This window comes from Apis florea, unplaced genomic scaffold, assembly GCF_048593485.1.
Source record: "Apis florea isolate Af1SG1 unplaced genomic scaffold, ASM4859348v1 contig_2495_pilon, whole genome shotgun sequence".
Taxonomy (NCBI): domain Eukaryota; kingdom Metazoa; phylum Arthropoda; class Insecta; order Hymenoptera; family Apidae; genus Apis; species Apis florea.
Window position 1 is genome coordinate 5,257,807 of NW_028256595.1, and position 22,647 is coordinate 5,280,453.

Below are 22,647 nucleotides of genomic sequence, written 5' to 3' on the forward strand. Positions count from 1 at the left end.
CCGCTGTCGGTTTCGTTTGTCGGGAAAATTAACCGCCGCGACTGCGAGACTACGAGCGGAGAACGAAAATTGGAAGGAAAGAACAAGATCGGGGGAGGAGGAGGATTGGCGACGAGCACGGTGGTCGCCCGGCCAACTATTCTGTCGTCGCGTTTTAAGACACACACGGGCCTCGTTTCGTGTGCCCACAAATCGTGTGCTTGCTTAGGACGACCCGGCTAATCCTAGCCACGCATGCACGGACACATTGGCCGCACGATCGGATGGAACGTCGTCGTTCAATGGAAACGAGCGTCTTTTCCCTCTTTCGTGTCCGTGGCCGTAGGTTGCCTATTAAAATTCGCCTTCGACTCCAGCTGACAGGCGGGTGGATAATTATCGACCGGTTCGAAATGTGGGCCAAGAGGCGAACGGGTCGGGCGGACGAGGAGATTTTGTTTTCGACGTAGGTAGGTGAAAGAGGAAAGCCGTAAAGCCGTGGTTGGCGACTATTCCTCTTCTTCTGTCCCTCTCCCGGACAGAATTAGAAGGGCTTTCTACGGAATGACGGATCGCTTCCTGCGATTCAGCCTGTTCGAGTCGTGTCGAACACAGTGAAATCGTGGAGCGTGAGCTGCGTCCGTTCCGCGTGGCGACCTCGCCGGGCGAGGGTGCGCTTCGAATTAACGAAGGGCTACCTGAGCCACGATTGATTTAAGAGTGAAAGGTTGCGTGGAAGGTGAGACCGGGTTGCGCGGACAGGTGGCGATGAATTTTCAAGCGACTCTGATGCTAATTCCGAACACTCTGTCGTTCCCAGAAATATTCTCGTAAAGAGATATCTTGTAAATAAAATCTTGTCAGCAAGAAGCTTTAAGCCACGCGAAGATATAAAAATTTTAATGAAAAAAAAAAAAAAAAAAAAATGAACGATCTAAACCGCATTGTTCTCTCTAAAATTTCAAAGTTTATCGATTATTTTTCTTTTAAATGATGAATCATTAAGAACGTAAAATTTTTTCATTATACATAAAGTGAATTAAATTATCGAAGAAGATCGATAATAAGAAGCAACATTACGCTGAAATTATATCGTATCGATGGTATTACCTAACGATCTTTCGCATAAAATGAAGAAACACAAAGAGTACGATTGAAAACTGGAGAGGCTGGAAACCGGATCAATATCCAATCACTTTCCTCCAACCTTCGTTGCTCGCCTTCGCCACCTCTGCGCGGGAAAAAAGATCCCGTTGCGGGCGAAATTAAACTGTCAATTAACAGGCATCGAAACCAGTTGCACACGTGTTTAAGGCGCGAACTCGGCGAGGTCTCGGTGCACGCCCCGAAAACCATCATTCCGACTGCTCCCGATTTCCGGTTGTAAATCTCGGCGGATCCCGATTCGAAGATCGTTAGCTCGGGTCGCGCGTCCACCACTCCGCTTATCTCCTCACCGCTTTCAATCTCTGTCGCTGACAACATTGACGCCCGACACGGTAGCACGGTAAACCACTCTTTCTCTCGATCCTGTCGATCGGTATCGCGCAGCGTTATCGCGGATCGTTATCCGTGAACAGCCGGCCAGTTTAGAATAACGATCGAATCTCGGATCGTGGCGAGAACCGGATTAATAACAGAATTGGTCGATCGTTTACTCGCTTCGAAACTTTCCTTATTTATTGGATTCGATTATATTTTTGCGATAACGAGCATCGAAGGAAGAGTTTTTTTTTTCTTTTTTTTTTGCTTCGGTTGAGCGACTCATTTAACGGTTCTAGTTATTGATAGTTTGATTTCGTTTCACGCGTGGAATAGGAGGATCTCGGAGTGCTCTATCTTGTTTGAACTATCATGGTATAGGAATGCTGGAACACGTATCACCGAACGTGATGTCGTTCCCTCCTCAAGGGCGGCTGCACACGTGGAGGGCACTGTTTTAGGCAAACAGTGCCAGATTTTATCAGCGATGAGTAATAATACCAAGAAAACTTCAGGTATTCAAACTCGGCCTCTGAAACCCTGTGTATCACAATTAAAACCCTATTTTGAATACAATCTTATGAAAAACCGCTTGTAAAACGTGTTCTTCCTACACGGGGAGAAAAAAGGAAAGAGAAAAGGGGAATAAGAATAAGAGAGAGAAAATAGAAAAGAAAACGCTTGCCACATACCACCGACGCTTACTTTGTCACGAGTCGGTGAACCGCGAAAACCAGCGTCCACCAATCCACGAAAGAAACCTCGACAATGGATGCTAATGAAACGTACAATTGTGGAACGGGTCGATCGATCAACCTTAATATCCCCTAAATACCGGAACAAGTGACACGCGAGGAGATCGAAAATCTCTGTTGTTATCGGACGAGCGAACCGGTTAGGTCAGCCAATGTGCCAAGTGCCTGTAAAAGTGACTAACCGGCCGGTCGGTCGCCGTTGGAGTTGGAGGCCGATACGGGGTCTGGAAAACGGCGCGAGTTTGTCATACAGGCAGCTACTCGAGAAGGGTCGCGACATCACTCACCTCTATGACTATTTTATGGTTCGGCCGGTGACTCATACTCATACTCATACGGAGACAATGCTTGGAAGCCCTTCATCATATACGCGAAGCCGCCGTATATAATCCCGCGTCTCTCTCGTGTGCGCGTTTCCGTGTGGAAAGCACAGCTAGTATTCCCGTACCTGTTGAACGTGTCCGCGCATGTACCGAGGGCTGGGTGGACGTGGCAGGCGCGCGTATATTTCACGCACACCGATCGCACGGGAGCAGCTCCGTAACACGACAGAAGGTGATTCACGTCAAACAAAAGGCCGAACAGGGACAGGCTTAGAACACGTGTACGGGAATTTCAGATAGGGACGGTGCATGTGTACGACACACGTCGGCGCGGGACACGTCACTCGATTCTAATGAGGAGAAACCTTAGGCCGGCCTCGAAAATGTCACGCGCTTTCTTTGCGCGGAACGCGTGAGAAGATGGGGAGGGGGGGGGGGCGGATCTCGCGAAACTTTCGGAGGAAAAGAGTTATCTTTCGAATATATACACTTTTTTTTTTTAAGTTTCAATCACGTTCGAATGTGAACTGTTGCATAATGATGGAATGCAATGGAATTTTCTTGTATCGACGAGGGAATTGAAATCGGTTTGGTATTTTTTTTAATAAATTTTTTATCTGGGAATCCTTTTATGATAAAGCATCATATTTCGAATATTCCGTTTAACTTGAAATTTTCTTCCAACGAACATTGATCTTATCTCGTTAAAACGGTAAAGAAGAAATTGTTCAAAGTTTCGTGAAAAATAGAAAAATTGTTGATCGATTTCTGTAAATGACGACGATTCTGAGGTTACTTTTATTTTTGCAATTAGCGAAAATATTGTAGGTAATTTGTATTTACCGATCCTTATCGTTGCATTTGAATTTAATACGAACATAATATGTATCAATCCGGACATCGACGAGACCAAGAGTCCGAGACTAGTTCGATGAAATGGCAAGAAACTTATACGGTGAATACATACAAGTGAAGCAGCTATCTCGTCGTTCTTAAAATCTCCCTAATCGTCTCTACACGATATTCCGCGAAACGTAATAAATAACCGTATCGTGGAGATCTCTCAAAGAATACTTATGAAAAAACACTGGCGACTCTTCTGTATCCTGTACGAAGGCAGACAAAAACGGCAGACAACGGAACAAAATCCGCTCGACAATGCGAAACGTTGACGTCTGACGACTAAACGAAGGCAATCGCGTACGCCCGATCTTAAGTAGCTTTTTCGCGAGACGCGGAGAGTGCGTTCATCGAAATATCGTGGCTCATTCGTACGAAACGAGCGAATACGAGATTGGATACGATCCAATCGAACGAGTCCTCGTTGTTTTCGTCTTCGTCTTCGTCGTCGTCGTCGTAGGTGCTATCTCGGCACGATCTTCGAAGCCGCACGTTGGAAAGGTGGCGGCGTACCAAGATTTTTTTTTACAGTTTACTTACACGCGATACTCCTCCGGTGTGTCGCCGTCCGCTTACGTTTCAGATCCCCGGCTACGCGTAAAACGTCGTCAATTGCCCTTCGTTCCTCCTCCTCCTCCTCCTCCTCCTCCTCCTCGTTCGCTCCCTCTCCTTTTCTCTCTCTCTTTCTCCGGCTGGACCCGGCCGTTTCATTACGCGTAATTGCTATGGTCTGCGGTCTGTCCCCTTGGCTACACAGGTACAGTATCATTTTCATAATGACGCCAGCCATCCCTCGCCTCGTCTCCTCCGCCACCCCTTCCCGCTCCCTCTCTTTTTCTCTCGCTTTGGGACAAGGAGATTAACCCGAAAGAGGTCTCTTCGAAGAAAAAAGAAAAAAGAAAGAAAGGAAGAAAGAACGAGAGAGAGAGAGAGAGAGAGGAAAAAAGAGGATGGAAAGAAGTAGCGAACCGTGGCGTTGGTCGAGGAGGAAAGGTCGCGATCGACGAAGAAAAGGGGAAAAAAAAAGAAAGGGGGCGGTCGGAGAGAAACAATGGAAGATGAGGATCCGACGTGCGAGAAACGTGGCGAAAACGTGGCGGGAGCGAGAGAAGGGGCAAAAAAAAAAAAAAAGAGAGAAAAAAAATACGATCAACCACTTCGGCGTGACCCAGTTCGACGGCGACCGGGGACCGTTGGGACCTACATACAAGAGTCCCTCGTCCGTCCCGGACTAGAAGACCGCCTATTCAAGGGCTGACTTGCACACGCTGCACAATAGACCTGGCCGGGCATTATTCAAGCTGGAAAAAGCGGCATCCTCCTCCCTTCTACGCGCCACTGCAACTATAGGATCGCTATAGGGCGCACAGAGAGATGCACACGTGCATTTTTTTCCTTTCTCTCTTCTCTCTTTTTCTCTCTCTCCCTCTCTCTCTTTCTCTCTCTCGCCCCCTTTCATCGAGGAAATTGCCGGCTACTTTTCGCAACAATGGCTCGTCCCGGACCGGCCGCGCCATTCGTTAGCACGCGGATTTAACGAGACGGTTCTCGTGTAACGGTCGAGCGTGTTAATTTGAACGGTTGCGCGTATACTACGTCCGCGCAACAAGTAGAGGAGCGGGGCAATAAAAGCAGCCTCGCCTCGAATTAACACGATTAAAACTGATGCATGGAAGACGACATCTCGTGTCGTCTTTCTTTCTAGCGTAACTCCTTTCGATTAAAAATTCGATCCGGATCTAGGTCCGCCTCTTCGACGCACGAAGATCGGGAGAAGCGTCTCGAGGCAGTGCGTGGCTACGCCAATGGGGCTCAGCTGCACTTTGCCTCCCTCGTGTTTCACTTTTTTTCTCCCTTTGCTCGTTTCGTTTGTATCTCGGTTCGGTCTGGTTCGCCTCGACTCGGCGTTGCTCGGGCCCCAACAGTCTCTCTCTCTCTCTCTCTCTCTCTATCTATCTTTATTTCTCTTCCTCCTCCGCCCGTCTCTCCACTACTCCGCCCGTCATCGGTCTTAGCATCGCGAGAGAGCCCCGTCCCTCCGTCCCTCTTCCACGGGTCCCTCTTCCCGCCCCTGCACCCCCCCGCAGGGCCCCGCGGCTATCAGCCACTCGTGTTTACATCGGGCCAGCTCGGTGGGGATTTCGACAAAACGACGAGCAAGTTAAAACCCACCCGCCCGCCCGCCTCTTCCTCCCGCAAATCCCTCTCCAACTCGCGCGCGCGCTCACGCTCGCAACCGCGACATCGGCTCCGGCCACATCGTGCGTCGAAAGAGGACGGAGCGAGCGGGATGGGGCGGGGAGAGGGTCGAGGGATTTCCACTCGATCTCCTCTCGCACACAGGGAAGGAGGAAGCCAGAAAAGAAGGTCCATCGACGAGTCGACGCACACGTACAGGAGGATTTGTCAAAACAAAAGCCCGGTCTTTCGTCGAGTCACGTTCTAAGGGCAAGGAGTGTGGAGAGCGGCGAGGGAGGGGGGAGGAACGGAACGCCCGCGGTGGGGAGCGAGGGGAGCGAAGAAAGAGAAAGAGAGCCTCTCGAAACAAGGAGGAAGAACAAGGAAGACGGACGCCTGTTCGTGTTCGTTTCTCCGTTTCGTTCGTCCCCTTTCGTTCGTTTCGTTGCCTAGTAATAAACCTCTCTCTCCGGGAAAAAAGTGACCTCTCTCTCTCTCTCTCTCTCTCTCTCTCTCCGGTCCTCCTACACTTCCTTCGATCTTCCGTCTCCACGGATCAAAATCCAAGCAATTACCCGGGGTCTCGGGCTGGAAAGGGTTCCTCTCTCTCTCTCTCTCTCTCTCTCTGCTCCTAGTCGTCCGAGCGGGACACGATCGAGCGAGACCGGCTGCGAGAAAAGAGGAGGGGCAGAGAGGAGGAAGAGGAGAGAAAGAGAGAGAGAGGAGGAGGAGGAGGAGGTGAAACTTATAGAGTCTCTCCCTCGGATCCACTATCCAGGATTACTCGTTATCCTTGAGAGGAGGTTGCGCTCGCGCGCGACGGCCCTCGATGCGCTCGAGGAATATAAGACGAGGGGGAGTTGGGTGCCGCGCGGACTACCACTCTTTCTCTCTTTCCTCCCCCACCCTTCCTCCCTCTCCCTCGTCGCGAGTCTACCTCTCCACCGCCTCGCTCGATCTATCTTTCTCCCCCTCCCTCCCCACCGGTCGCCTCTTGACACCTGTTCCTCACCGTGGATCCGAATCCTTTTGGGGATTCAGGTATATATCTACGCAGTCGTGAGCATAAAGGAGGGTTCGACGTACTTGGAACGATCCCCGCGTAGTATACCCGAACAGTTTCGATGACGTGAGGAGGAGGGGGAGGAGGAGGAGGAGGAGGATATGTGCGTGCGTGTGTACGTGTGTGTGTGCGCGCACATGTGTGGAGGGTATATATACACACAAAATGACCGCCTCGACCTCGCTTAGTTACGCTCTTAGAAATTGGCTGTTACGTGGCTGGGTTTCGCGAGCGTGCAGTTTCCTATCGGGATCCGCTATTAAGGGCCGACCACTGTGTTGGCTTCTGCCACTTTCCACCGAAGAATTGCCTCGATAGGGGAGGAGGGGCGGGGAGGGGAGAGGTTTGATGTTTTTCTGCAACCGGGGCTGCAATTATCCTTTACCACCGCCGTTTATCGAATTTCCTCTTCCTCCGGTTCGTTAAGCGGACGAGATCCGCGATATCGTTTCGAATCAATCGCGCGATATTCGAAGTTCGATCGTTTTAGAGATGACCGCTTTATGGATCGAGATATGGATAGGCTAATTTCATTTATACTTTAATTATTTATGATCTACTTTCGCACAAAAACTACTGACTACTGAGAATCAAAATCGAGCGAGACTAAGTGTTATTATTTATCGTTCGATCCATTTATCTTTCGATTTTTATTTATATTTCATTCTGATCTATTCAAAAAAAAAAAAAAAATTCAAATCCTACTTGTACCTACTTGTACGTACAAAAATACAAAGAAAGAAAGAAAGAAAGAAAGAAATCTAAAAAACTTGGAAACTTGTCGTTTAAAATTCCGATGTAAAGCGAGGTAAAGGGCGACCTTGGATGGTATCGCTTCTCGATGCTAATCCCCGGACAATTAACTCGATCGAGCAGCAAGGAAAAAGGCATCGGTGGAAAAAAGAAGCGGAACATCTGTCGGCGGAGAAAGAAGTGGACGGGCAAGAGAGGAACGCGAGCGCGTTGGCGCCGAGAGACGCGCTACCGACAACTCATTCTTCGATTCGGAGAACCGCGGCCTCAGATTGGACGCGGATTAAACTGGTCCCGGGTTCGGTTCACGGAACCGAATTGCACGGGCAACACCGCGACCAGCCACCTATAGCGCACGTCCACGGTTCAAGGAACCCGATCACCCGATTTCTGCGCCGTTCCTCTCCGCGAGATGCCCGCCGTCCTCTCTCTGCCCACGTGAGGGGAACAGGTCCGCCCCGATACGCCGCGTTTGTTCCGTTAAATCAACACGTCCCCGTGGCGAGGGCCCCCGTGGCGGGAAACAGGATTCGTGTTTTTCGACCGATTTTTCAGCCTCCTCTGTTACGCGAGAACAGAGTCCATTGTTTCGCGAACAGGACGAACAAAATCGAATTTCACAATCTTATTGCTGTTCGATGATAAATAATAGAAAAATACGAGTTGAAACGAGAGTTCAATACTATTTCGATCGCCTTCTTTGCTTTCCCTCCCTTCTTTTTTTCTCCAATTCTTGTCGCGTCGTTCTTCTTTCGACGAGGTTCGCTCTATTCAAATCCGTTTTGCTCCGCTTCGACACTGCGTTATCCAAATGTATTGCACGAATTTGAATACGAATACGAGCGGAATCGAAGCAATGTTGCGTACAGCATTATCAAAGTGGTGCGAGAACAAAGCAGAATTTGTGCAACGCGTAACAATATCGAAGCATGATGCTCGATCGATCTTCGCAATTTCCTCTTCGGATAAAGACGAGTCTCTCGCGGAGAGTTTCGTGCTCGGGGGTCGAGAAACAAGTGGATCGAACAGGCCCACGAAACACGGCCTCGTAAATAAGGATGGTGAAACACGGCCGCGAAATAAATTCACCACCGACTAGGCGAAGCGGTTCGATAAGGGGGCCGATAATAGATGTGTGGCGATCCTCGAGACGCGAGCCCCGATATAATTCATGCTGCGAAACGTCTTTTGAAAAAAATCTGTTGATTTACGTCGGCACGTTGTTGACTCGTGTGGGGATGCATAATGAATCGAAATTGACGAGGCGAGATCAGATTATGATAGTGGGGGATCGTATTTAACGCGACTATGCTCGAGATGTCGATATCCAGGAATTTGAGGATGCCTATGATTTTGCGTTTAGGATTCTCGAGCCAATCTGGTTTTTCAAGGATGAAAGTCTACGAGACTACTTTATTGATCGTTGAAAGCTATCATGTAAATGGGGTAACGGAGCAGTGGTTTGTTATTACGCTATTATATTATGAGTTATTCGCTCTGCAAATTAAACGTAACAATATACTCGTTGCTACGTGATAAACTAAGGTTTCTTATTTTCAAGAGTCTACGTAATCTTTTTAATGAAAACGACTTTAATCGCATCGTGATGTATTATTATCTTGGAAATATCGTTATAATAGAACATTTTTTGCGATTAATAAATCAAATCTTCGTTACAAACGGCGATAAAATAATCAATTTTCGAACGAATTTCAATCTTCGATAGTAAATTTCACTCCACCATTCTCAGAAAATAAAAACATCGATACAATTCTCCTAAAATACCTACAAATTAATTCAATCATCTTCTATATCTATTTCTATTCCTCGATACGTTAAAACTGTGTGAGGAAAAATCCCCAACTCTTTCCTCCCAATTCGTATACCATAGCGTATTACTACACACCCCATTTTCAAAACAGAGAAATCTCAGCCTCGATCGGCGCACGGTGAGACGACCACGCTCCTCCAACTAACGGCTGTTAACATTATTCGCGGTTGGCGTTATCCGCTCGCTGTTGCGCAGGCGCCTTCGCGCCGGTTGTCGCGCTTCGCCTTCACTTAACATACGCACGACGCTCGCGCTCGACACACTCGACACTCGGTGAACCAAAACAAACCAGTGGTCGCGCGCGCGCGCACCACCACGCTCGAGCGGGACGAGGAAGAGAGCAGGAAGGATGGAAGAGTGGCCGAGGAGGAGACGTGGAGGGATCGTGGAAAGAGGCGAAACCGAGAAAGAGAGGAGAGAAACCCGCCTCCGTACGCATTAACACCCTCGAAAGGTACGACGACGCATGCACTTTTACAAGCGCGCATACACATACTCCAGGCCTTCCTTCTCGAGCTCTGGCCTCGCGTCAAATTGTACTACGTAGGTATACGCGGACAAAAGAACGAGTCGACGATCGTTTTTCGGACAGGGATTCGTTGTCGAGAAGATGGCAAGGGATTTCTTTGCACGGGCGTGAAAAAATTAGAAAATGGAAATGAAAAGAAAAAAGAAAAAAAAAAAAAGAAAAAAATGAAATTGGGAAATAAAAATCTTGCGCGAAAAGGGAATTTTTATTATTAAATAAAATGTAAATAAAATACTGATTTGTATATGATTGGAAAAAATGGAGTTCGGAATATTTGCTTTATTCTTCGAATATCGTCTCGTGTATTTTCGTGTGTTTTTCTGCATTCTGTTATATTTTGAGAAATATATTATAAGAAAACAAAAACTGATACGAACGTTATGGAATTGAATTTTTAATATTGAAAATTTGTATTGTAATTATTAAAAAAATGTTTTATTCCTCAAATGTATAATAACGTATGATATGCTAATTTTTTTTTTTTTTTTTTTTTTTTTTGCATATCATATGCATTTTTAATAGATTTACATAAATGCATAAACTTACGATCTATTATTAGTAGTTTCAGAAGAAGAAAAAAATCTACCTAGATGTATAAATTGATTGGAAAAATTAATTTGCATAATTCAATGGTCAATAACAATCTCGTCAATTTTAATATTTTCTCTTCGAGAAATATAGAAATGCTTATACGATTAAATATTTAATCGAATAACTTAATAATTCTGATAGTTCAAACAGGATAAAGATCTTTCAAAGATATTACAAACTGATTTCTAAATTTTTATTCCTATTGCGCAATCTTATTACGCAATCCTCCTTCTTAATGGTGAAATCCTCAAACTCAAACAAACGTTGAAAATGAATTGGAAAATCATACGCAGCGAGGAAAATTAAGTAATCACCTATTGTACGAATGACCCGATTATGCAAACCTGCTTGTCCCCCTACGAAAGGTTCCAAGCAAAAGCTAGCTTCTATCGCCTGATCTCTCGATCAAAGGTTAAAAACTCCGTAACAAAACTCGGACGATTAACCCTACGACGACCGATACTCAATAGTTGCCGTGAAAATAATTCACCGGCTAATTGGTATCGCGAGACAATACACGTTACGATACCAGCTGTTATATAACTCGCTCGCGTTAAAACACCAAGCCAGGTATCCCCTGCCAGGTCTAACAGTATTCGCACGTTTTATATTTCAATTTTACCAACCCGTCGAGTGACGTGCCCCTCTCTCTCTCTCTCTTTCTCTTCGTGCGTGTGTACACCTGTGCTTTCCCTCTCCACTCCGCCCAACCGAACCGAATCCACCGGATTCGATTTTCCAAAAGACTTTCACCCTTTTCTACCGCGCTCTTTGCTCTCTCGTCTTGTCTTCCACCTCCTTCTTCCTCTCCTACCCAAACGTAACGTACGTTACTTACTCTTACGCATCGCGTTACGAGAGAGTCGTTTCGAGTGGCCAAGAACAAGTTCACGCGGACACCAGAGGCAGAAGAAGAGATCGAGAGAGAGAGAGAGAGAGAGAGAGAGGGAAGGAGGGAGAAACGCAGAGAATACGGGAGGAAGAGAGAAGGTGTGGAGGCGCCAGTGGTCGAAGCGAGAAAATAGGCGAGGGGAAGGAAGAGGCTAGACTTGGAAAAGAAATGGCGAGGAGGGAAGAAAGGGTTAACGAAAAACGAAGAAAGAAGGAGGGATCCTGCGCTCCCTGTCCCCCCTCCCCACCCTCTTCCCTCGCGCCGCGTCGAGAGAGTGCATGCAGTTTAAGACGCACACCGGGGACCGTGTTTCAAGCACGCACACACGTGCGTGAACCAGTCTAACCACCTCATCACGAACAATCTCCTCGTGTTACTCTTTTCCTCTCGTTTTAGCTGCGTCCTCGTCGGGCGAGCGGCGCGAGGCGAGGCCCTCTTTGTTCAAAAGCAATCAGCAGGCCCCGATAACGGGCCTACTCTCTGTCGTAACCCAAGACACGAATACGAATGCATCGACGGAGAGAGCACACGTTAGATACAACGTGGAAGCGTATAGCGGGGAGGGAGAGAGAGAGAGAGAGAGAGAGAGAGAGAGAGAGACGATGCACTCTCTGTATCTCGTGTGCCAGAGGGTACCCAGAGCGTGTGTGCGTGCACACGGAGGGGAAACCCTCGAGGATCGTGCGATGCGTAAAAGACACTGCGTAATAGAAAAACTAATCTTCTTCTCGACGATCGTGTTATTTTTCACGTGATATTTAGGTTATTATTTAGTGATTATTCAACTCGATTTATATCGATCTTTTCAAGAAACGTTCGACGATTCGACGATCGAAATAGCAATTGATGGGAAGATATCGGGACATTGGAAGTTCGTTCGTTCGTCGAATTGGTGAAGACAGACGTGGATGCAGGCCGACAGAGCGGAAGACGACGTCCGGTCTCCGGCGAGGCGTACGTCTCGCGACGACGCGGAATCGAATTAGTTGGATCGATGGCTTGTAATCCAATTAACGCTACACAACGCGTCCAGATCAAAGGATTAATTATACCGCGCGAGGTGTCCCGTTATAATTGCCGGCCACGCGGCTTCTGACTACGTTAACGACATTGCAAATTACCGGGAATTCTGTTTCTGATCGATCAGCTCCGAATCTCTGCTCCCCGATTTCGAGTAAACAGATATATCGCGTCTCGAAACGACGAGATCTCCGCTCGTTGCGGATAAACACGGATCCACTTTCATCCGTTCTGATTCATTCTGAATAATTTTTTTCCGAATAATCAAATGAAAATCTTCCCTCCCCGATAGAATCGCGTGTAATATCGTCGATGTTTCTTCAAAGAGATATTACGTTAAAAATTACTCGGCAACTCAACCAATTCAAAGATCAACCTAATTCACCGCATCGATTACTCGATCTAATCGTCGCGGAGCACGCGACCGATGCGAAAACATCTAGATCCAATTGGTCCACGATTGCTCCAACTCGAAGGCGTATATATATATATATATATTTATTGGCGAAGGTTCAGCACACGTGGAAAGAGAGAAAAGATCCAGGTCGTGGCACGCATGAGCGCGCACACAGAGCGCGGAATTGTTACGAAATACGTGTGTTGTCCGCGTAGGACTCGGCGGGACCGGTTGCGATCTAAGATCGCACGGAGGAGAAGCGGTGGTCGTCGAGAGGCGATCGACAAGTCGCGGGCAAATTATTAATGGGGAAAACTGGACGAGGCGAATATCGTGGCCGCCCACGGACACGGCGTGGCACGTGAACGCTGCCGTATCGGTCGGAGAAAGGCTGCCGGTTGTTTTCATTCGGCCCGGCCTTGACGATGTCGCACCTTCCTTATCGCGAACCCGTCCGCATCTCCGACACGCGTCTGTCCATCCTCCGTCTCCGTTCGTGCAACTGGCGTATATATATATATATATATATATATATACGTATTCGTTTCACGAACATCTCCGCTGCGTCCGCTCGTGACGAAGTTCCTGTTTCCGCGAGAGATACGAGCTTAAGCCGAGCGAGACTGTTTTTTGCGCGTGCTCTCCGCCGCGATGATTTTTTTCGTGACGGAGAATCGTGCGAGTAGAAAAGAAAAGAAAAGGGGGGAAAAAAATTTGCACGCAACTCGATAATTCGAAAAAGTAGAATCCTGCGAATAAATTTTTAAGTTATTTTTGTATCGATTCGAATCGTTCAAAGTTTCCTCTAAAATCGTAATTTTTGAATTGGTACCAACTCTAATCCTTTCGATTTATCTTTAATTCTCATATTTGTTAATATGCGCGGCTCTTTGATCCTTTTCGATTAATAAGTACTCGAGATTGCACGAAAGGTAGAATCATTTTAAATTTAAATATATTATTCATGCGTATTTTAAAGCGTTTTAAAGTTTCATACGCCTCGTATCGTAGCAGAGATAATTTTAATATTCCTTTCGAGGATACGCATTAAAAACGATAAAAATATGTTACGAGCAATCTTAAAAACAAGAATTTCATAAAAAATAGAGACGTATTCTCGTGGAAGAATCACGGCTTCGATCGGCGGCCTGTGTCGTCCCTACGGCCTCGATAAACCGCCCCGAGGGAGGAGAGGAAAGGATCCAGCCGATCGGAGGAGAAGCGATCGACGGCGAAAGGTGCGTCGTCCGCGACTTTACGCATTCGTAGTAACCTAGAAACGGTCGGTGGCGTGGTTTCCAGCCTACTCGACGCTAGGATACGGATTATAACCGTATGCAACGTTAACGTTCGAACGAAGGAACGAAGGAACGAACGACGAGGACGAGGACGACGTCGATAGTACACACGCGGTGGTGTGTATCCATATATACATAGAGTGAATTACTTTCGCCGTTCGGTGCACCGCGTCAATGCCATCAGCCGGCACGACTGGCTGGTCGCTCGGTTGGCTGGCTGAAACCGGCTACGCCGCTGCAAACCCGAACCGAGGGACTGCCCGGAGAGAAACTGGTCAACTGGAACCGGAGTTGTGCTACCGCGGTGCTGGACCTGGACGACGACGTGGGTTCACCTGGACAGCTGGAGAGATACGCCGACCCACGCTGCACGTAAAGTATTGCACTATAAAGTGCAGGACACACCGCAGTCAGTCGATCCCTCCTTATCTCCAGTCGCCCCCCTCTATCCCTTTCTCTACAACGTCGCCTCGCCTTCTCCTTTGCTACTCCTTCCTCTCTTGCAACTCCGGTTGCTTCTCGGTTTCTTTAAGGATCCCCTCTGCTGGAAACTTGGTTAGCCTGATCGAGCGTCAATCCCTTCGCATTGTTGAGTTACGTTTCGAACTCGGCCGTTGGTGGACAAGGATTCATTTCGCGACCGAGCGCGAATTCGTAGTATCCAGGTATGATTAGTGGATATCGAGTCGAAGGATTAGGAAAAAGAGATGATCAGATGAGAGATATTGGATTTATATATATATATATATACGAGGAGGCTAACCTCGGCACGCGCTCGAGAACCAGTTGCTCGTAGATGTTGATCCTATCCGGCGAGCGATCTGCCTTTTCGAGGATAGATTGTTTTTCTACAGGAGATCCACGAAGCACGGTTCCTGGATCTACGATGATATATTCCTCCTCGCAGGAACCTATCGAATAGAAATCTTCCCCGTTCGTTCTTTCGATTTATTATTATACCGTAACTTCGCAACGAGGCATCCCGTAATTGACGTACCGTTTAATTTTTTCCCAATCCAGTCGATACCGAACACGCATGAAAAAAACCGCGATAAGGAAAGAATGTCGGGGCCCGAGCAGAATCACGAGCCGGCTTCCTGGTTACGCGTTATCGATTCCCGGTAGCTTTCGACGCATCCAAATGAATCTATAAAACGTCGAGAAACTCATCTTCGATGCAGGAGGATGAACGTTGCGCCGCGTGGTGGATGGCAGGGGGCAGTGGAGGGGGCGAGGGGGACGACGACGAAGAAGAAGAAGAAGAAGAAGAGGGACAAAGTGCCGGTATATTTAATGGTAGTTAAGAGTGGTGAGCTGGTATTGGTACACTTCTGTCCGTAGAGAGTCAGGGGATTGGTGTTGGTGGCCAAGGTGTAATGGTGGTGGTGGTGGTGGGGCCTGATGCAGGTGTTGGCCTTGGGCTCCCTAACACCAAGCCTACAATCTCTAAGGCTCTCGCCTATATACGTTTGCCGGTCGATTCTGCGCGCAACCCACCACCTTCCGTTCCTCGATTTTAAAGCCATAACGCAACACCGCCAATCCGTGTCTTTGTTTAGGAGTCGAGGCGCGCAGCCTATTGGCGGTAAATAAGTAAGTAAGTAAGTAAATAAGTAAGTAAAAAAATTATCGTCAGGTTGGAGTATTCGAAGGAGAGAGAAAGAGAGTGTGTAAAAAATAAAACGTGCCGCGTCTCTTTCGTCACTCATGGGAATTGAAATGATTTAATTGAGTCGAGAAATTGCGAAAAGGTATCCTCCCCGCGCCTACGCGATCAAGGACCATACGCGATACGATTAGAACGGAGAGGGCAAGGACAGTCGATTCTTTTCATCGCGAGCCAGAGCTCGGTTGCGCCGCGGGAATCGATTAGTTTTAATTCAAAACACTCTCTCGATCGATCCGCAGCGCGATTTTATCGTGTTTATCTCGGCGAGATTCGTACACGATCACATTTGTATTAGGTATCGATCCAGGGTGTATATACGTGTCTTCGTCTTTTGGGTTGAACGAACTTTCACGTATGGATAGATTAGAAACTAATGTTGGAATTATTGAGTCGCAACTTGTACTTACTCACCGGATAGTTATTAGTAGTATACACGAAATCACGTTTCTATCTCGATAAATCAACGTGAAAAAATACGCGTTTGGAATTGAAGAAAAATTCCGATACTTATCATTTTGACAACCGAGAATTTCGTTCCGCAATACTATTTGTCCTATTTGTTATTAAAGAATCTTTCACTCGGTCAACGACAAAATAATATTTTATCAAAACAGCTTCGTCGCGATCACATCGCCTTTCGACACTCTCACCAAACAACTCAATTATCTCGTACGTATCTCCAACCCTGCGGACAGAGTCACCCAACCATCTCGACGTACACGGTTTCTTACTCTCCCAATTCCTATACAAACAATCGTATTACACCAACTTTTAACCGATGAAAATGAGCGACTGACATCACACGTATGCAATGTATGCAGAGCTCGTACGAGCGCATAATACCGAGCGTAATAGCTAGCTCAGAGATCGTACTAATATTTGTAGAGACTGCGAGAATCCTTCAACTTTGGGTCTCGAGCGCGAATTCATCCATTGTGCTCGTCTATCGGAGTTATCTCGCATCGTGGTTCTCGTTATTCGGCTCTTATGCAAAATAGACGGATCGATCGGGGAACAGAGGCCTTGGAGAAAGTGGAGAGACGCGCGAGGTTCGCCTGCGAGCAGAGCCAACTCGCGCCTTTCCACCGACCAGGAGAGAATAAATTACCGCGGTACCGTTATTGTCTCAGTCCAGTAGAGCCCGCGTGTCTTTATTTGTGGAAATTGTTCGTTCCAGGCTTGTACCCAGTACGTTTGATGCTAGAATTAGAGGAGGAAATATTACGAAAGGATGAAAGAAATTGTTGGGAAGTAATTTTTTTTGAAACTTTCTTTCAAAATTCATTTTCGAAAATATAATCTCAAAAACAATCATCCAGAATTTTATTCTCAAAATATATTCACGATTAATATTCTTTCCTTGATTTTGCAATTAAATCTACAATAAACGATAATACGATTAAAATCAATTGACATCGATTATCGAAAATTATTCTCTATCCTCGAAACGACGTTTAAAGAAACAGATCCATAAATCCTGAAAGGGATTCTACCATATCCGTCAGCCCCGCCGTTTAATAATTTACTGTTGCGTCGCAGCACGATCCGAAGAGGAACGTTCCCGGTAGAATCCCGAGGAGTACGAGATCGGTGCTCGCGTGAACGTAACTTAAAGATTACCTCCGTGGATCGTGCGATTCGTGACGTCAGCTCCGGCCACGTGTCGAAGAGGGAAGGGGGAGAAGAGGTCGAGGAGGTCCGGCATGACCGGTGGTTCCGCGAACAGATAATTTCAGGATACGGACAAAGAGATGTGACCGGTGATCGTCGCGCGCATCCTGCGCCACGATACACATCGAGGTTGCACCCGCGAGCGATCCGTTTAAAATTTAATCTCGCAACGAACCACTATCGTTAAAACGACGAACGCAACTTCCTTCGCTATTCTCGTTAAAAAAAAGAAACTGAAACCAGACTGTTCGAGACTGTTTTAAATCGAGGTACGAGGCATTACATTACGATCGAACGTTTCTTAAAGATGGGGAAGAAGAGGTAACGGGTAGTAAACAAGCGAACGAATCATCTGAGGCCATGAACGAGCTGGACACGAAGCTAATCCCTTGATGGAAGTCTCGATAATTCGTGGTTGGACACGGAGGAAGAGATACGGGTGTCAACGAAGAAACGATCGTGTTCGCGTCGCGCGTCTAATCATTGGTTATCGAGCTAACAACAGTCTAGGAACGGGTAATGATACGAATCGCGCTACAAAGAGTGCACGCGTGCATTAACGGTGGATCGCTCTGACAACGATGGATGATGCGAGCTAAGTTTTCTGACGCTCCCGTCTCTTCCTGTTCACGGCCACGGTTATCTAAGAGATATTGAAGATCATTAATAAATGATCACGTATCTTATACTTTAAATATTCCAACTTATAAATCGTTACAAACAAACCATTACATCCAATATTGAATTTTAAATAGTCAGATTTATCGCTTTTCTTTTTCTTTCTTTTTTTTTTTTTTTTTTTTTCTTATATATATATTCCAATAATTCCAAAGAAATGAAATCACGCTATTATTTACGTATAATTGCCTTTATTATTGAAATTGATTAAAGCCTCTACATCGTATCGATCTATTGAAAATTGCACGATGTGTACGGGCCCTAAGATTCTCTCGTGACGCCGCAGCAGCCTCGGTCTCGGTGCGCGGCTCGTGACGTCAGTGGTGACCACGTGCTGAACAAGAGGGAGAGTCGGCCAGAGAGGAGAAGCCACTCCGTGCCTCTCTCGTATCGTATGGAGCGTGGCCCCGGGGATCAAGGACGGTTTTACTCGCGAGAAGCGGAGAGCCGCGTGTCCCTGCATCTCTGGTCGTCGTCGTGTTGTGTGCAGCTGAGAGTGCACACATCGCACAGTGGAGCGGAGGGACGTTGAAGGAGGGCCAAGACCGTGTCACGGGGCGAGGGACGAGGTAGGAGGGCGACGAGGGAGGGGAAGGTAGCGGGAGTACAGAAGTGGAGGAGGCGAGGAGGTGGGGGAGAGGGAGAAAGGTTTGCAACGAGAACGAGTAGGGTGGGAGGAAGGGAGGGAAGGAGGGAGGGAGAGTTATAATGCTCCTCGCGTCCACTGTCCCTAGCGGCGGAGGGAAGGAGAGATGGACAAGGCGAGGAAGAGAGAGGCAGAGGTAAAGTACCTCGTTCCCTCTCCCTTCTTCCACCTCTCTTCTCTCCCACTCTCCCACCGTTGCTTGTCGTGCCTCGTGGCCTCTTTCTCTCGCTCCCTCGCCGCCCGATTTCGTCCTCTTCGTCGCTCCTCTCCTCTCCAGATAAAGAGAGTAGAGGCAGAAAGAAAGAAAGAAAAAAAAAAAAGAATCGTGCGGCGGAGAGAGGAGGGCGCACTGGCGAGGGAGGGAAGGAGGGGAAGGTTAGGAAAACGTGTCCCAGCCTGCACGACCCGGTACACTCACCTCCAACAATTCTGACCATAACATTAGGAGAAACAAGCCGGAATCGCGAAACATCGCGCTGAAAACACCTGGTTCTGGCTCGCTCGTTACCACGGGGAGCGTGATAAAACGTTACCTGTTGCTGCGTGCGTTTAGAAAAATGTCGTTACTCTTCATTCTCCTTTTTCTTTCCCTCTTTTTTTCTCCCGTTTCGCTCGCTGTTCCTCACTCTGCCTCACTCTTGTCGTTCGATGTACCCCGAGAGATGTTAACGTTGCGGTCGAAACGGATGACGAAACGACATTGAGGAAAGACGTCACTGATGATTACGTGTCGCGTAAACGATTACAATTACACTATAAATCTAATTTCGCGTACTTTCATGTTCCTATCCTTAAGATTGATATACCGTTAGAATGAATTTTTTTTTTTTCCTTTTTTTCCTTTAGAATTAGACCGCGTCGTTTATTTTCTTCTGCTCGAGAGCATTACACGGAGAAGATATAAAGCGAGAAGGCAAAAAAAGAAATGAACATGCGCCATTAAATATTATGTCCCGCTCATCTGGCAGCTAAGTGGCGACCCCATCTGGATGCGATCGTTCGGTTATGCAAAGCTTTCCGTGCGGAATTACGCAAAAAGCGCGGCAACGCTGCGCGCGCTCGATTTGGAACCAAATCCACGAGGCGCCTCGACGCCTCGCGTCCACGCAACAATCTTCTTCCGTCACGAGTCGGCGAGGAAGGTTGATAAAACATGTTCCAACTTGTTCGAACCTGTACAGTCGTGTCGACGAGTCCAACGGATGGACAACCGAGGCGAGACACGATAAGGCGGGGGACGATCCTTCGCATTTAAAATACAACGTAGAACGTTGTTTAATCGATGTAATATTTAATTAACCAATTCGTGGTAGAAAGTTAGTAGGTTCTATTAGCACGCGTTAAAATATTCCGACTATCAGGTTTATAAATATTAATTGCCACAATAAATTATTAGTAGTCTGTAGTCGTGTAATTTTATTTGCATATAAGAAAATAGAAAATGATTTAATTGCTAAGTATTATCCAAAAGAATTATCCAATTGATTTGAAATAAAACCAAGTAATTTAATCGTGGCGATAAAATTGACACTAGAATCAAAACGATGAATTTTATATATATATATTTTTTAGAAGAAGAAAATATGAAAATATTTTTGACAAAATTAATATCGTAATTTATTAAGAAACCTATTTTATTTAATTACGATCATTTGTAAAATAGATATTTAATGTTAATCAATCAAAGTATAATCACTATCGATGCATATTTTATATTTCCAGAACCTCACGAAAAAGGTAATTGCGTTCGAAAAAAAAAAACGGAACAAAGAACACGTTACCCCATAGACTGTTATTCCTGCAAGGAGAAGAGGTTCGATCTCGAAGGAAGAAAAAGCAGCGTACAGACCGAACGAAGAGGACGATGTACACGCACTCTGTGCACCGGCTAAGGAAATAATCCGTTAGTTTATTACGAGGCAGAGAACGAAGCGGCCGCGTGTTGCTCTGTTTTTGCTTAGGCGCGTAAGTAAAACCTGTAACGCGATCCTGTGCAAAATGAATGATGAGTTGCATTCGAGAGTAAAACTCTCGAGAGCAACTCTCGAAACTTCTTTTCCTTCCTTTCCTTCTTTCTCTTCTTCTTCGTCCTCTTGCGATCGTAAGGGGAGAGTAAGTCGAGAGTCGCTCTTGAGACTATTTATCGCAAGTGGACATGGCATTGATAATGACTGTTCGAGAGTAACTTTTCGCAGTGCCCAAAGCAAAATCGATCTATTTTTTTCTTCCACGTGAAATTTTTACTTCATCCTTTCATCATTCGTGTATGGGAAAATAATTCAAAGATTCAAATTCTCGAGAATATTCTTCTTCTAAAAATAGACTATGATCTAAAAAGTAAATTTCACTGTGTAGTATTTATATACCAAAAAATATTTTTCAAATAGTAAAACGTACTCTCTACGTAGAATTTTCTTTCCTTCTATACGCGTATAAAGGAATTTCACTCTCGAGAATTATTATTCTTGGCAAGAAAACGCTGCATACGAGGGAAACTTTCACTAACGACGCAATATCCACTATATCCGAAAAATAATTCTCGGCTTACAGAAGGGCGAAGAAAGGAGAGAAAAGAAAGGAAATTTCGGCGTTGCTCGGACGAGCGAAGAGGATAATTGCGGTGACCTTGGATGCCTCGCGCACACCCATAACTGAATCGCGTTTAACCCCGCTTATACTTTCATAACGTAGCCAACGCACGCCTCGATAATAAAGTAAACGTGGCCGAGACGATGCCACCGTTCCACCTCCCTCGAGTTCTGTTTCTATTCCCTGCAACGCCTCGCCTCTGTACACGATCCTCTTTCTTCGCCGCGCGGCTCTCTCCGTTTTATATCGGCTCGCTTCACCGTTCATTATCTTCGCGGTTTTTCCGCCCGATTCCCTTCGTCGCCCCACTTGGGAATTTATACGATTCCGTATCGAGCCGAGGTTCGTTACGACCGATTAGAAAAATTTACGATTAACCTGCGTCGTAAATTTGCCGAGCTTTATACTCTTCCTCCCTCTGCCCATTCTCTCTGCCCATCGATTGCTAAAGATTACCAACCATCTAATGGGAATACTATGGACACGCATGAGCGAATCAGTTTCGATCTTCCTGTTTTTTTTTATTTTTTTTTATTTTTTTATTTGAGAAGAAACATGGAGAAATTAAGTGGCCACTCGAGACCATTTTTTCCGTGGTGAAATATATCACGAATTTTTATTTTCTTTTTCTTTCTTTTTTTTTTTTTTTTTTTTTTTTTTTTTTGATTAGAAAGAAAGAGATATTGCGGAATTTGAATAGTATTTCTAGTGATGGTATAAATCTAACGGACATAATGAAATTCATCACGAGGCAACGTCACTGTACAAGGACAGTAAAAGGAACAAGAGCTCGAAGCGTTCGTGAAACTCGAATACAATGAGAAAAATATCAGCCCCGTCGAGGAATCTCGATCGTCCTCGAAACACGACGAGGATCCGAGAGCTTCCGCCTTTCGCCGTTTGAACGCGATCCTTCAATTTGGAACTGAAACAACCATGACCGACATCAACGTATCCATCTCCTAAATACTCCGACGTAACACGATACATTTAACTTTTCCAATCACCACTTCTATCCAACTCGTCGAAAACAGAATTCTCAAAACAACCATCTCCTCTCCGAGATAGAAAAATTAATCCAGGCCGAGCTATCAGCCGGGGATCTCGGTCGAAACGACCGAGGAATCTCCTCGAAACTTTTCCACTCTCTCAAAGGAGCTTCGAGGAGGAGGAGGAGGAGGAGAGGAGCATCTACTCGTGGAAAATCGTCGTTTCGGCAATTGAAATCGCTCGACAGGAAGCGTAACGCTCGCGAGAAACGCTCGTTCCGTCGAGGCGGGCAAAATCTTGTCTGTCTCTGTGCGCGAGTAGACGGCCGGAAACGGATGGAGGAGCCATCGAGGATCGACAGGATTATTCTGGAAAATAGAGCCAAGGAATGCATAAGAGAAAACTGGTCGATG

General features: G+C 46.4%; 1 long non-coding RNA gene across 1 annotated transcript; it reads left to right on the forward strand.

Moving 5' to 3' along the window:
* The first annotated feature begins 9,492 nt into the window (after positions 1–9,492).
* Positions 9,493–21,401, forward strand: LOC147657864 (uncharacterized). The gene is made up of 2 exons (XR_015291733.1): positions 9,493–9,718; positions 20,378–21,401. It is a non-coding gene; the product is annotated as an uncharacterized LOC147657864 (long non-coding RNA).
* The last annotated feature ends 1,246 nt before the right edge of the window (positions 21,402–22,647 follow it).